At 43.4% G+C, this 13,145-nt stretch overlaps 1 long non-coding RNA gene across 1 annotated transcript; it reads right to left on the bottom strand.

Annotated features, from left to right (window-relative positions):
• Positions 1-3,487: 3,487 nt before the first annotated feature.
• LOC145520491 (uncharacterized) lies at positions 3,488-12,594 on the bottom strand. The gene is made up of 2 exons (XR_014064511.1): positions 10,767-12,594; positions 3,488-5,917 (listed from the first exon to the last, which is right to left on the bottom strand). It is a non-coding gene; the product is annotated as an uncharacterized LOC145520491 (long non-coding RNA).
• Between the last annotated feature and the right edge of the window lie 551 nt (positions 12,595-13,145).

Genomic DNA, 13,145 nt, shown 5'->3' with positions numbered 1-13,145 from the left:
ACAGCAGGAATTATCAATGTTTCCCAGAATAAGAATTCCAGAGGCAGAGCAGCTCTGGGTGTGATCTGATCAGGGCCCTGCCTCTGCTCCTGGGGTCTCACAGCTCTGCCTCCTCTGTGTTGGCTCTTCCCCCTGACGTCCCCCCCTGCCCCCCACCCCCACCCCAGCATCTTCACTGAACCACCCGTTTATGTAGGAGAACCAGAGCCCTGCACTGGGTCTACACCAACGTAAGTCCCTTCCCTGGGGCTTGGGAGAGACAGACTCCCTTGAAGTCTTTGAACTTGAACTGAAACCTGGGAACTCCAGGAAAACTGACCTCTCATTAATAAGGAAGAAGAGAGTAAGTGTTGGAAAAACAATGGTCTTAGTTAAGTTACCCCGGAAGCGGATCCTAAAACACTGCATAAGTTAGGGGCAGGAGCCAGGCAACACGGAGGAAGAAGGGAAGTGAGAGAAAGAAGGGGAGGTCGCTAGTAAAGGGCACGTTGTAGGTCAAGTCACAAGGATGGGCGGTGAAGTTCACCAGGCTAGGGACGCTAGGGTGGGGCCGCGAAGAGTCAGACACAACCGAGTGACTTCACTTTCGCTTTTCACTTTGACACATTGGAGAAGGAAATGGCAACCCACTCCAGTGTTCTTGCCTGGAGAATCCCAGGGACGGGGCAGCCTGGTGGGCTGCCATCTATGGGGTCGCACAGAGTCGGACATGACTGAAGCGACTTAGCAGCAGCAGCAGCAGCAGAGTTACCCCAACTGGCTGTGCTGGGGGTTCCTCCCAGGCGTGCTCACTGCCCTACCCCCACCCGGGCCCCCTACTCCCAGCCTATGCCCGGTGAGGCCTAAAGAAAGCCGCCTGGCTGGGAGCTGGGGATGCTTCCGGTAGAACCGGTGCCCGCCGGATGTGGGAGGGGCGCTGACAGCATCTGCTCCTGTGCAGGGCAGGCTGTGCCATTAACACTAGCTGTTTAAATTTGTCATTTCATTCTTAGACTTGTGGAACCACAGGGCCAGACCCCAGTCTAATCTAAAATAAATGTAATCTTCATCAAACCATGTGCCTTATAAACAGGAACAGTTGTTCCTACTGAGCCACAGAGATTTTTGGAAGGAATTCCGTGTTCCTGATTACCCTTGAGACTCAGATGTCAACTTGGAGAACAAGTGGTGGCAGGGGTGGGCCCGCGGGGAGGCCTGCATCAGATGCTTTTCTATTTTTCATTCTTTTGTATAACGCTGTATATATTTTTTAACAAGGCATAACGTTTTCAAAGGAAATATCTTTTTAAACAGGAATGACAAGTAGCTGTAAGAACTTTTTTAAAGACTCAGTTTTTAAAAATTAAGGCGATACTTTTAGAGCAGTTTAAGGTTCACAGCAAATTTTAGGGGAAGGCAGAGATTTCCTGTATACCTCTGACCTCACACAAACAGAGCCTCCCCCACTATCAAGTTCCGACCCCCCCACCCTGCCACCCCGGGGCAGAGGGCGGGGTGGTACATTATAGTCACCCCAAGTCCGTAGTTTACCTTACTACTCACTTTTCGTGTTGTACATTCTATGGGTTTGGACCGTGATGTATTCATTATGGTACCCAAAGTATTTTTACTGCTCTGTTCATCTCTTTATCCTCAACCAGTCTCTGGCAACCACCAATCTTTTCACTATTTCCATAGTTTTGCCTTTTTCAGATCACTACACAGTGGAAATCATGCAATATATATCCTTTTCAAATTTTTTTCACTTATGCATTTATGGTTTCTCTATGGCCTTTCATGGTTTGATAGCTCATTTCTTTTTATTCCTGAATAATGTTCCATTGAATGGATGAACCAGAGTTTGTTTATCCACTCACTTCCTGAAGGACATCTTGATTGTTTCCAGTTTTTAACAATTATGAATTAAGCTACTATAAATATCCACTTGCAGGTTTTAATTTCAACTCCTTTGGGTAAATACTAAGGAGCATAATTGCTTAATTGTTTCAGAGTATACTTATTCTTGTAAGAAACTGTACAAATGTCTTCAAGAATGGCTCTTCCAGTTTTCATCCCCCAGCTATGAATGAGAGTTCCTGTTGCTCCACATCCTCACCAGCATTTGAGGTTGTCAGTATTCTGGATTTTGCTATTTTAATAGCTGTATAGTGGTAGCTCATAGTTTTAACTTGCATTTCCATGATAACATATGATATGGAGCATCTTTTCATATGCTAACTTGTCATCTATATATCTTCTTTGGTGAGGAGTCTGTTAAGATTTATGGGTCCAGTTTTAAAATCAGGTTGCTTGTTTCTTATTGTTGAGGCTTAAGAGTTGTTTGTATATTTTGGGTAACAGTTGGCTTTTGCAAATATTTTCTCCCAGTCTGTAGCTTGTGTTTCTGTTCTCTTGAAAACATCTTCCACAGAGCAAAGTTTTGAATTGTAATGAAATCTAACTTACCAATTATTTCTTTGCTGCTATCTGAAAAGTCATTTCTCTTATATAATCTTCTAGAAGTTTTACAGCTTTGCAATTCACATTTAGGTCTATGATCTGATTTGAATTAATTTTTGTGAAGGGTGTAAGGTCTGTGTCTAATTTTACTTTTTTATGCTTATTTTTTAGATGTGCAAGTCCAGTTGTTCTGCCATTATTTGCTGAAAGAGTATCTTTACTGTATATTGCCTTTGCTCTCCTGTCAAAGATTCAGTTAAGTCGCTCAGTCAATGTTTGACTCTTTGCAACCCCATGGACTGCAGCACACCAGGTTTTCTTGTGCATTACTAACTCCTGGAGCCTACTCAAACACATGTCCATCGAGTTGGTAATGCTATCCTACCATCTCATCCTCTGTCGTCCCCTTCTCCTCCTGCCTTCAATCTTTCCCAGCATCAGGGTCTTTTCAAATGAGTCAGTTCTTCGCATCAGGTGGCCCGAGTATTGGAGTTTCAGGTTCAGCATCAGTCCTTTCAATGAATATTCAGGACTGATTTTCTTTAGGATGGACTGCTTGGATCTCTTTGCAGTCCAAGGGACTCTCAAGACTCTTCTCCAACACCACAGTTCAAAAGCATCAATTCTTCGGCGCTCAGCTTTCTTAATAGTCCAACTCTCACACCCATACATGACTCCTGGAAAAACCATAGCTTTGACTAGATGCATCTTTGTTGGCAAAGTTAAGTTTTTACTTTTTAGCATGCTGTCTAGGTTGGTCATAGCTTTCTTTCCAAGCAGCAAGCGTCTTTTAATTTCATGGCTGCAGTCACCATCTGCAGTGATTTTGGAGCCCAAAAAAATAAAGTCTGACACTGTTCCCATTGTTTCCTCATCTATTTGCCCTGAAGTGTCAAAGATTACTTGACTATATTTATATGGGTCTATTTCTGAGCTCTCTATTCTGTTTCATTGATCTAGTTGTCTATTCCTTCATCAATACCACACTGTCTTGATCACTGTAGCTTTAAAGTAAGACTTGAAGATGGGTGGGTTTGATACTCTAACATTTTTGTCTTTCTTATTTTCCTTTGGGTCATGATTCACCTTTTTTTAATTTTCTCCTTTCTACAGTATTTTGTATTTCAATATTATATTGGTTATTCTGAATGTTTTGCCTCTCCATATACACTTTATAACCAGTTTGTCAATGTTCACAAAATAACGAGCTGGGATTTTGACCAGGATTGCACTCATTCTATACATCAAATTGGAAAGAATTGATATCTTAATAAGTCCTCATATCCACTAACTTGAAATATTTTTCCATTTATTCAGTTTTCCTTTGATTTTGTTCATCAGAGTTTTATAGTTTTTCTCATATAGCTCATGTACGTATTTTGTTAGATTTATACCAAAGTATTTCATTTTAGGGGGTGTTAGTGTAACGGCACTGTGTTTTTAATTTCCAATTCCACCTGTTTATTGCTGGTATATAGGAAAGTGATTGGCTCTTGCATATTAATCTTGTATTCTTCAACCTGACTATTATCACTTATTGGTTCCTATAGGTTTTTGTTGACTCTTTTGGATTATTTTACACTGTCAGTCATATCATCTTCAAACAAAAAAGTTTTATTTTTCATTCTCTCTCTATATGTGTATGTATTTTATATATATCCTTTATATATACATACATATATACCCTTTTATGTCTTATTGCATGTTAGAATTTTCAGTATAATGTTGAAAAGGAGTGGCAAGAGGGAACATCCTTATCTTGTACCTGATCTTAGTGGGAAAACTTAAGAGTTTTTCCACCATGAAGTATCTTTTTGAACTGGCTATTAGCTATAGATTTTTTAGTAGATATTCTTTATCAAGTTGAAGAAGGTACTCGTCCACATTTTTCTAAACTAGAAAAGTTCAAATGGAATCTCTTTCTGGAGAGGGCATAAATAACTGTGAAATAAGGAGATTCATTTCAGTGTTGTGATGGGTTGAATTGTGTCACCCCATATTTATACATTGGTGTCCTAACCCCAGCACCTCAGAATGTAACCTTATTTGGAAATAGGGTTGTTGCAGTGTGACTTGTTAGGGTAAAATGAGGTCATCCTGGAGCGGGTGAGCCCCTACTCCAATAGAACTGGTGTTCTTATAAAAATAATAAGTGGTGAGGGACAGACCCACAGCAAGAAGGCCACATAGATGTGAAGACAAAAGTGCAGGAGATAAGCCTGCATCTAGAAGCCAAGCAATGCCAGAGAACTGCGAGCAGCCAGGAGACAGGCTGGGAGCAAGTTCTCCCTCAGAAAGAACCACCCCTACTCGGACCTTGATCCTGAACTTCTAGCCTCCAGAACTGTGAGAACATACAGTTCTGTTGTGTATAGCACTTGGTTATGGCAGCCCTAGAAAACTAATACAATGTCTGTGAAAAATGTCATTTTAGAGCTAGTGTAATTGCTACTCAAGATTTTTGAGAAAGGTTGTCCTGTTAGATGTGGCTAAGTGTTTGTGTTCCTGGTCACTCTTTTGGAGGGGGCAGGGCACGTGACTGGTGGGATCTCAGCTTCTCAACCAGGGCGTGGGCCCAGTCTCTTGGTTCCAGCAATAAATCAAAAAGATTTGGGTCTCCTCACCCTGGTTGCAGGTGTGAAGGAGACTGTGTGAATACATATTTCAGGAGTAGTCAGACCTGTGCAGATTTTTCAGGACTAAAATCATTACAGGAAAAACATTTCTGTAGTGATTGCTGAGAACTTTCAATAATTTTCTTCAGTAATTTTCTTTTGTGAAGCTGTGTAACCCCTCCCTTGCTGTGACGACCACTTATGACCTGTTTGTTTAGTGAGGCTGGTTAGACCAGTGTTAGAGAAGGCATGTGAGCCTCAGAGGGGAGATTGGGTCACCTTGCCAGGAAAGTTGGGATACCGGGGCTGGGGTGGGGTGGGGGAGAAGATGAATTACAGTTCTGTGATTCAGCTCAATTTCTGTTTTAAAAGGAGTCTTTGGGACTTCCCTGGTGGTCCACTGGTTAAGAATCTATTTTCCAACATAGGGAACTCGGCTTTGATCCCTGGTAAGGGAACTAACACCCCCACGTGCCATCAAGCAACTAAGCCCAGTACGCTCTGGAGCCCGAGCCCCGCAACTAGAGAGCCTGAAAGCTGCAACTAAGACCTGACACAACCAAATAAATAAATTTTTAAAAGTGACTTAAAAGAAAAAGGAATCCCTCAATGGCTTCTCAAAAATTATTCAGCGCCCCCATTCAATAAATGTTGCTGCAAAATTCCATGTGCATATTAAGTGTGTTACTATGGGAGGGGGGAGAATGTATTGTTTTCAGCAGAGGTTCAATGCGAAGTACAAAAAGTGATGTTGACAATAATTTGAAAATCTCTTTGTCAGGTAGTATTGGTTTTTTGAAATGCTGTTAAAGAAACAAGAGATGTATGAGATGTGAGTTCAATCCCTGGGTCGGGAAGATCCCCTGGAGGAGGGCATGGCAACCCACTTCAGTATTCTTGCCTGGAGAATCCATGGACAGAGGAGCCTGGAGAACTACAGTCCATAGGGTCGCAAAGACTTGGACATGACTGAGTGACTTAGCCTGCATGCATTGTTTATGTTTATGATATTGAAGTACTCTGCACCAAGCAATGCTTTGCCTTTCTGCTATTAATGCTTTAAAGGCAACCAGGTAGTTATTATTGTTTCTACTTTGCAGATGATAAATCAAAGGCTTAGAGAAGTTAAGTAATTTACCTGAGGTCACAAAGCACATGAAGGGTCAGGACTCATATCGGCCTGTCTTGCTCTGAAGTCTGTGTTCTTATTCTCAGTCTCCTGCCTCCGTATTTGATAGTAGTCTTTCTTTCTTTTTTTTTTTCTGGCTGCACCCTGCGGCATGTGGGATCTTAGTTCCCCCACCAGGGATTGGACCTTCACCCCCTGCACTGAAAGTGCAGTCTTAACCCCTGGATGGCCAGGGAAGTCCCTTGATAGCAGTCTTTTGTTTGAGTCTCATTAAAGCCAGCTGTAAGTGCCAACTACGGTAGGAGACATTTTTACATGGAAAGGGACTATAAACAAAGTCATCTGAATGGCAAATCTCACCTCCGTGCCCTAGTCCATAAGCATTAGAGAGGGAGGGAGGCTGTTATTACGGTTACACTGGGCTACAGAGTGGTAATTCGGTTTACTTGGGGCCAACCTGGACATCTGATTCTCTTCCTTCAAGTTTCCCCTGGTCTTCCTCACCTTTCCCACATCATATCCCTTAAACCTCCCTCCAACCTCCCTCTTGGCCACATGGGCCCCATTTCTGGGTGGTAAACACATGCCTGCTGGTTTCTGTCTCAAGGAGTTGGCTGTCCTTCTGCTTGGAATGCTTCTCCCGACCTTCACAGGCCTCCCTTCTCACTGCTGAGTGTGTGTGGGTGCTCAGTCACGTCTGACTCTTTGTGGCCCCATGGGCTCTGTCCATGGGATTTCCCAGGACAATACTGGGAGAATACTGGAGTGGGTTGTCATTTCCTACTCCAGGGGATCTTCCCAACCCAGGGATTGACCCTGCGTCTCTTACATCTCCTGCATTAGCAGCTGGGTTCTTTATCACTAGTGCCTCCTGGGAAGCCTGCCACTGCTGAGACTTCAAATATTCCCTCCACAAGAGCCGCCATGGTGGATGTCCAAGGCTCCCCCACCCTTCACTCACCCACTTCCATCACAGCCTCCTGCAACTCCTCCCCAGCAGTTGGCATGGTACTTCTTCTGCAGGTCCACTGTCTGAGTTCCTCCACCAATGACAAGCCATGACTGGGAGCAGTTTCTCAAAACACACACGTTGCTTAGCTGGCTGCCTTTTAGAAATGGTAGCTACGCAAATAACTCTCCTGTCTGGAAGAACAGAGATGCTTTTGTATGGAGCATAAGGATCTGGGCCCGTCTGCCTCTTCATCCTCCCTAACCATCCGGCTCCTGCCAGCTCTAGTCCGTCTTATAGCCCCTCCTGGTGGGACTTCCCTTCCTCTTTCATTATCACACCTTTCCTTCTTCTTGACCGGGGTTGGCACCTCCACTGGAATTGTTTCACTTCCCTAAGCCACGCCCTCATCGTGTCCTGCGTTTCTATGACGCCAACACCCCCACACTCTGTAATCTTTATCTGGCTCATTGTACCTAGATGCTACCGGGGCATTGCGCTTGCTCAGTGAATGAATGAATACACAAGCATGCAGATCTCTCAACATACCTGCTTCACTCTTCACTCTCTTGGATTTTTACATCTTTGCCTTTATCCTAAAAATATAACAGTTCTACACACCAGGCATCAGCGCCGGATTTATCACCACCTCCTGATTCATCTTCAATTTGTAGATGTTAGGAGATCCTGCTGCCCACAGCATTAGTGCTAAAACCTGCAGCCTCTTATTAGCTCTCAACATCTAATGAGTCACCGCATGCGGTACTTGTTTAAAACTGTCTTGCTTTTTTTCCAGTGCCTGGTGCCAGGCATCTGCTCTCTTGTCCCTTTAACAGAAAGTCTCCTTATTGCCATCACTGTGGTCAAAACTGGTGACTACACCTGCTGTTGGATTTTAGTGGCTCTCATGGAGTGCAATCAGCTGTTGCTTGAGCTGTCTCACTTCAGCATTAGAATATCGGTAGATCACATCCTGCCTGGCACAGGGCAGTAGATACACTGTCCCAGAAGCAAGCTAGATGTCCTGACTATCTCTGAATTAGTGTGATGCTGAAGTCAAGATTATGGGCGTACATGTACCCCTGACCTCTGCCAGCTGTACACCAGATGATTGTGGAGGATGAGTGTGAAATAGTGGCAACTTTTACTTCTCACTTTCTTATTTGTAGTCAGGCTAGGGCATCTAATTCTTTAAGGATGTTAGTATATACAGAGAACATCCATCATTGTTCAAGTTGAGAAGCCGTGTATTAGGAGCCCTGGACCAGGACTGTATGAGTCAGATCTTAGTCCCTACATGCTTGTTTATCAGGGCTTCCCTGATGCCCTGATTCAGTGGTAAAGAATCTGCCTGTACTTCAGGAGACCCCGGTTCAAGTCCTGGGTTGGGAAGATCCGCTGGAGAAGGGATAGGCCACCCACTCCAGTATTCTGGGGCTTCCCTGGTGGCTCAGCTGGTAAAGAAACTGCCTGCAATGCGGGAGACCTGGATTCGATCCCTGGGTTGGGGGAAATCTGCTGGGGAAGGGAAAGGCTACCCACTCCAGTATTCTGGCCCAGAGAATTCCATGGAATCGCAGAGTCGGACACGACTGAGCGACTTTCAGTTTCACATGCTTGTTACCTGACCCAGGGTAAGGGTCAGTTTCCTTGCTTGCAAAGTATAAGTTTTAGAAGTAGACAATTTACAGGGCTCCTGAACAGGCGATGTGTTTCCCATGTATGACAGACTACATCCTCCTCCTCTTCCTGCTCATCATTCCATTCTGGTTGTTACTCAGTCAACAAAAGCAGAGAACCATCCATCTGGTAGATCTTGTGTGTGTGTGTGTGTGTGTGTGTGTGTGTGTGTGTGTGTGTGTGTGTGTGTGTGTGTGTGTGTGTGTGTGTGTGTGTGTGTGTGTGTGTGTGTGTGTGTGTGTGTGTGTGTGTGAAAACAGATTAAATTTTAATTACTACCAACATCACACTTGAATTTGGCCTAGGACAAATCACATTCGGTGGAGGAAGAAATGATGAAAGTATCCCATCACATTTTAAAGCTATTTTAAAGTTATTACAATAAATTGCCATAATTCATATCCCTGTTCTGTTTCTGCCTTCCTGTCCCCCTTCCTCAGCACGCTGTTTTGTCAGATCACAGTCAACAGGGGGCTTATTGTAGCTGCTCACAGGTCTGTACGGTGAACTCAAGGAAATTTCTGAATACTTTTTCTTTTTAAGAAGACTACAGAAGTAACACATGCTAGCTGTAACAAATTTAAGGAATACAAAAGAGAAAATGAAAATTGTAGCCCAAACCAAGCAATTAAAAATAAACCTTTTCCATTCCAATTCCCTGCCTGCATGTAAGTCATTTCAGTTGTGTCTGACTCTTTTGTGACCCCATGGACTGTAGCCCACCAGGCTCCTCTGTCCATGGGATTCTCCAGACAGGAATACTGGAGTGGGTTGCCATGCTCTCCTCCAGGGGATCTTCCTGACCCAGGGATTGAACCGAGTCTCTTATGTCTCCTGCATTGGCAGGCAGGTTCTTTACCAGTAGTGCTGCCTGGGAAGCTCAATTCCAATCCCAACTCCCAGGATTACCATGGATAACATTTGGAAGTGTATTGGAGTATATCGTTTCATATGTCTGTTTGTCTATGTGCTCACCCCTAAAAACCAACAAGTCCCATTTTATCTGTGACTCAGGGCCCAATTCAAATGGCATCTTAATTTCCTTGATTGTTCAGATAATTACTTCTGTAAGTAAACCTGGGTTCCCTGAAGTCTTTATCTTTTAAAAAATATTATTTCCAACTTTATATTTAGTGTTTTATTTACACACTGATCTTCCCTGTTATACACAAACTTCTTGAGGATAATGTATGAGTCAAGACTCATCCTGTTATAAGAGATACAACCACAGCTTAAGCAAAACAAGACAAGTGTTATCTCAGGACTCCGAGTCCAGCAGGCTTCAGGCATGGTGGTCCAGGGCCTCCACCTCCTTCTCTCCTGAGCTCTGCTTTTCTCAGCGGGGCCTCTTCCTTCTCATAGGCTTTTGTTCACATCCTTTTCACTGAAAAATTCCTTTTGAAACAGCATCTCTTTCTTGATGAATCTGGCAAAACAGTCCCAAACAAGACTCTTACTGGTCTATCTTCAGTAGCTAATCTGCCCTGAGCCTGTCACACAGAGTAGAAGACAAGAATGTGCTGATAGAAGGCCTGGGTCGTGGTTACCAACTTGTGCCTGAGTATGTGCTCGAGGAGAAAGCAGAAATGGATGCCAGGGATCCAGAGATGCCCTGGACATGGGTCCTCATCTGACTCTTGGTCGTCTACGGTTCTCAGACGGTGCCCTGTTTTGCACTTGCTTAGTACTCAATAAATATTTGCTGAGCAAAATGACCACGTTCATTAATTACTTTCTGCTCAACAGCAGGTGAAGAAGGTGCAATGATCTTTCTTCAGGTATTTTGAGCTCTTTGAGGTCTATTAACAAAATTAAGAGGACCAAGTTTGCTGTCTCGAATTGTTTCTTTAAAAGAGTCCCATGAAGGACTTCTCTGGCAGTCCAGTGATTAAGACTTTGCCTTCCAATGCAAGGAGTGCTGGTTCCATTCCTGGTGGCGGCGCTAAGATCCCACATGCCTCGCAGGCAAAAAACCAAAAGATAAAACAGAAGCAATATTATAACAAATTCAATAAAGACTTTTAAAAAGTGGTTCACACAAAATAAAAGCATTCCATGTAACTGATTTCTTGTACGAGGAAAAGAAAGTTCAAGGGGAAGGGATGCCTGTCTCTTGTAGCAAAAAGTGGAGAGAGAAAGGTACTTATCTGAGGTCGCTTCCCTGTGCCCTCCTGCCTCACTGCCCCTGGGTCTGCACCAAGATGGCACCAACAGCTTCCTCCCCACTCTGGTTTCCCACTGGCGTAGCTTACGGGCAGCCCCTGCAGAAAATCAGGGGCAGGAAGTGGGCAGGGTAGGGTGTGGGCTCCTCTCACCTCTGCATTGCCAGGTCATTCTGGGCTGGCTGCAAGGCTCTTCAAAAAGCCAGAGTGTTTCATAGGTTTGGGTAATGGTTCTTTCCTTGTGCTGTTTCAGTCCCGAGGATGACAGTGGTTACCAATACTGTGTGTGGATGATTTTCCTAAACCCCTTTCACACCTTTATAAACACAGCTGATCCTTGAGTAACACAATTTGAGCTGTACAGGCCCACTTACATACAGATTGTTTTCAGTACTAAATATTACAATCTATATGGTCTGCAGTGGGTTGACTCCAAGGATACCAGGGAACCGAGGATAGTGAGTTATACTCAGGTTTTGACTGTGTAGAGGGTCAGCACCCCAACTCCTGTGATGGGGGGGTCAACTGTACTCTACTCCCCTAACTCTCCTTAAATTTTCAGGTAGATTCCATATATATGCATTTAATATATGATATTTTGTTTTCCTTTGTCTGACTTACTTCACCCTCTATGACATGGTCTAGATTCAACTGCATCACAACAGTGGACTCAGTTTCATTCCTTGTTATGCCCGGGTGATAGTCCATTGTATATATGTACCACTTCTTTACCCACTCATCTGTTGATGGACATCTAAGTTGCTTCCATGTTCTGAGCTATTGCAAACAGTGCCGATATGAACATCAGGGTACACATGGAATCTAGAAAAATGGTACCGATGACCCTACTTGTGGGGCAGGGATAGAGTTGCAGGCCACAGAGAATGGTTGTGGACACAGGGTGGGAAGGAGAGGGTGGGATGGACTGAGAGAGCAGCAGTGACGTTTACACGCTATCACTGTACAACAGCTAGCTAGTGGGAAACTGCCGCACAGCACAGAGAGCTCAGCTCAGTGCTCGGTGATGACATAGATGGGTGGAATGAAAGGGTGGCAGCGAGGTGCAAGACAGAGGGGAATATGCGTATACATATGGCTGATCCATGTTGCTGTACAGCAGAAACTAACACAACATTGTAAGGCAATTATATTCCAATAAAAAAAATTGTCAGATAGAGTGTTCTCTGCATTCCTGTTGGTACTTGCCCAATGAAAACGGAAAACAAACAAACAAAAAATCAAAGCCTATATTCTGATAAACTTAAGGTGTTTATTTTAGAGGGTAGAGTGGGGAGGAAGACAAGTTGGTTTCTTGAGAGCTACATCTTTGGAACCCTGAGTCTTCATACACTGTAACATTTGCCTCATTAAAACTACCTTTGATGGTCTTTTTTCTGAATTCTATTGGTACAAAAAACTTTTTGTTTTAAGAAATAACATTATTCCAGCCCCAATAGCCAGTAGCATTTATGAATTTTAATATTTTGAAAGCTAGAGTTTTACTTCTAGAGACAAAGAAAGCATAAATCCATTGGTCCTCTTAACTAATGATATAAGAAAACAGGAGGCAGGAAAAACGTTTCATTGATCACCACTGCATTGAAACCGTTTTTAGGAACCTATTTTAAAGGAACTAGCGAACAAGTCCATTTTCATGGGGCTCGAATGAGAAAACATGCCAGGAGTTTTAAAAAAGAAAAGTGTTTCTCTCCTTTCAAGTAAAGAAAATTAATATTAAGGGATTTCAAATGACTGTCTGCAAGCATTGTGACCAGGTACGTAGTTTCATCACGTTCTTTGGTTTTAAAGTGAGTTACTTCTGCAGTGAAGGTAAGGATGTATTATTCTCCTTCACCGTGACATTTACTCCCAGGCTGTTTATGCCAATGCGGCTGCTGAGAAAGTCAGTGCTTTTTCTTGTTCTTTCTTTTTTCATTCTCTTTCCATTTTAAAGGCATACATGTGAGTCATCTGACCCAGGTTGCACATGAACTATACAGCATATGGTAGGGGTAAAGAACGTCGTCTTTTGTTCAACAGTTTTTTTATTTCTTTCCAGTCTTTTGCTTCTCTGGTCCTCAAATAAGGCTAATTACAAAGGGGAAAAAAAAAAAGGTGGGACTGTTGGAGAGGGAGGCTTTAAAACCATTCCTTTTGCAGCAAGGAACAAA

The sequence above is a fragment of the Giraffa tippelskirchi genome, chromosome 9, assembly GCF_054371585.1.
Source record: "Giraffa tippelskirchi isolate mGirTip1 chromosome 9, T2T-mGirTip1v1.2.pri, whole genome shotgun sequence".
NCBI lineage: Eukaryota > Metazoa > Chordata > Mammalia > Artiodactyla > Giraffidae > Giraffa > Giraffa tippelskirchi.
Note: the sequence above shows the minus strand (reverse complement) of the source record. Positions and strands in the feature narration are given on the sequence as shown.